This window comes from Lathyrus oleraceus, chromosome 6 (genome assembly GCF_024323335.1).
Source record: "Lathyrus oleraceus cultivar Zhongwan6 chromosome 6, CAAS_Psat_ZW6_1.0, whole genome shotgun sequence".
Taxonomy (NCBI): Eukaryota; Viridiplantae; Streptophyta; class Magnoliopsida; order Fabales; family Fabaceae; genus Lathyrus; species Lathyrus oleraceus.
The window spans coordinates 290,949,288-290,952,770 of NC_066584.1; positions in this window are offsets into that span (position 1 = coordinate 290,949,288).

Here is a 3,483-nt window from a genome sequence, read left to right on the forward strand (position 1 = left end):
GCTCAAGTGAAACGACGCCGTTTCACTGAAGAAACCCTAGCGCGCCCAGAATCGTAGCTAATCATGAAGGTCGTAGCTAATGGAAGAACACTCGTAGCTAATCCGCAGCAAAATCTGGAAACATGATGATCTTCATCTTCCTCATGAAGATGAAGATGAACTTCAAAGGCAAATTTCCAGAAAAATCAAAAACATTCCAGAAATCAAAATCAATTACACCATTCGATTCCTTGTTCCATGCACATCAAAGATCAACAATCATTTTAACATAATTCATCATAACAAATCCAAATCGAAGAAAAACTCAAATGAGATCAAAACTTTAAACATGCATAACTTCATCAATAATACGCCATTTCACTTCATTTTTTCACCAGCATTCTCTACAACACGAGATCTACATGAATATCCTAATGAATTCAAGAATTATTGAGATCGAATCCTGACCTCTTGAAGAACAGCAAACTTGAATCGTGTGCTATCAAGCTCAGCAAGGCCTCAAATCTCCTCCACAATGCTTGTTGAAGTGATTGATGATGAATTGAATGCTCCAACACACACGAATTTAGCTCAATTTGTAATCTCCATTGAACCTTCAAGCTTTGAGTATGGTCCAAACTGGCACGATTTGATCCAATTCCACGTCCAGTTCCACTCAAAAATGCTTCATGATCATGAATAAATCAATAGAAATGGCTCTTGTGTGAAGAATTTGAAAAATATTTTGAGAGAAAAAATTTGGTTGATTTTGAATCTAGATCTGAAAATGGATGTTAATGATGAAAGCAGTTGTGATTAACATTATATACCCCATGCTGATCATTCTGAAAACCAGTTTAAGCCAAAGTTAATCAAGATTAACAACTTATAAGGTGTATGAGAAAATTGGCATTTGCACCTCATGCCTTTCATGCATGCGTGAACAGTGTTCAATACTGATCCAAATCCACTTAAACAAGGCCCATGTAAGCTTTGGAAATGGTTTTTCATGCATATAATCATCCAAAATGATTTTATGAAATTTCCTTCAAAAATCTTCATGAAGAGCACATGATCATGCAAGGGGATTTCAAGCCATGTAATGAGATGTTTGGAAACTACAAGTCATGATGAACAAAATGCAAAAAGAACCACTCATTTTGGAGCTTTGGTTCAAAAGTTATGCTCATTTGAAGTTTTGAACACACTTTGCCATGATTGGATCATATCTCCTCAGCCACACATCATAAATCCATGATCTTGGACTTTTTGGAAATGGGAGAGAAAGATGTTCAACTTTCATGTTGGACAAAATTTCATTTGAAGCTTTCTTGATGATGTAAACTTGAGTTGAAGTTGGTCCAAAACCTTTCCATTTTTGGAAACTTTCAAATTATAGGTCACTTGCTATTTTGGGAAATTCTTGACCTGACTTCAAATTCTTCAATGTGAGTGTTTTAAATGTCAAATGAGACTTGTTTGAACATGAATGAAGCATCTCTAATCACTTCCCACCTCCAAATCCATAGTTGACTTTGCAGTTGACTTTTATGGGCCTCAGATGACTTGCACATGCACTGATGAATCTGAGCCTTCAACACTTGGCCAAGTTGCTTCAAAATGATCCTTGGGTCATGTAAGCTCATTGGGACAACCATAGGGCTTTCATCTCATGGAAAATGCTCTTGCTCTCTTGCACAGTTGAATCTCCTGACCAGTCTTGACTGATGAGATGTAATGGACTATGCAATGTGAATGCAATGTTAATGACCTAAAAATGAAATGAATGTACAAATGGGAAGTGCAAATTTGAGGTGCTACAGTGGGACTTGTTTGAGTGCTTTGAGACCACCAAGCATGATTTTATTGTATATTATTTCTTTTATTATTTGATTACTAACCAAAAGCACAAAAATATGTCACTAACTTTTTTTGTTTTGAAGCTCAAGTGATCATGTGCTCCACAATGCTCCTAGGAGGCTCCTAAGCCCAATGCAATGGCTAGATGAAGATGAGAAAAATCATGGCAATGGTCCACAAAGATCTTAATCATCATATATGTCTCCCAAGTGTCTCAATTTACCAATTTGATCAAGATAACCCAAAGGGCTTGAGGATTGTTTCCCAAGGAAACCCTAATTTCACTATGCTTTGACTGTGTCTTGCCCCTAAAGCAATCTCAACCTATGATCAAATTTAATCAAGGTAAGTTATTTAATTCATAATTTTATGAATATATGAGCCTATTTGAGGCCCCTCAATCATTTATTCATCAAGATTGGAAGTTTGGCCTTGAAAAGTTGATCAGTCAAGTCATCTGACTAAGTTGAAGTCCAATGAGATATAACTTTTGATGTGTTTGTCAAATGAAGATGACCCCAAAATCACAAATATTCCTAAGACCCATATGAGCAACTTTAATTTTCATCAAAAATCCATTTGAAACTTGGAAGGTCACCATTCATTTCAAAAAAGTATAGGTCATTTTGACTGAAACCCTAATTTTTGGTCAACTTACCAAGGGAATAACTTACTTAATTTTTATGATTTTGAGGTGAAAAAAATGAATTGGAAAGCTTGATATGTCTACTTCAAATGTTATGTTGGGAAAATTTTCATAATCCTAAAATAAATACATGTGATAATGCAAAACATTATAGGTCATCTTGGACCTAATTCATTGAATTTGAAAAAGTACCCAACTTCAAATGCCCATAACTTTGTCATAGAAACTCCAAATGATGCAAACTCTGAGTCTAGATTGACTATATTAAAAGTATCTACAACTTTTATGTTGGAGGTTTTTTCATTTGAAGCATGTATCATAAGAACATAGGGGTTTGATTAAGCTTGTCTTTGGTGAACTTTTTCAAAATGATTTGAACATGTTTTGTACTTGGATTTTCACAGCCAGTTTTCATCAATTTGCACATGCCAAATGACTTTTTTCCCAACACGACTTTTGTTCCTTATTTTAAGGGCTTTCCAACCATTACTTGCATTAGTCTTTTGGATTCACCATTTGGGAGATTCAAAATTCTTTTCACTTAGGTGCATTTTAATATTTTATGGTGTAACTTGAATTGCAAGCATGTTTCAGTCCAATGCACATGACCAATTGCCTTTCACTTGATCTCAGCAAGCTTTTGCATTCATCATTGGGCCTTCCACACGCTTACACAGGCCCATGCAATTCAAATTCCATTTGCCATGCACATGAACAAAGCATGATCAGCTGATGCATTCAGTTATAAATAGAGGCTCCCTCTCATTCATTTGCTAACCTTTTGGAGATCCCAAGTGCCGCAGAAGTAAAACCATAGCCATCACTAAAGGAATTAATCAATTTTCTTCAACTTTTCGAGCTTGAAATTCAGCATCATTAGTTGAGTTTTTAAGCCAAATTCCTTAGCCTATCACTTCCATTACATTCATGGATCAAAGAGGAACAAGGATCTTGGAGAGTTCGTGGCCAGAAGTTCATCAATTCAGAGGTATCATCTC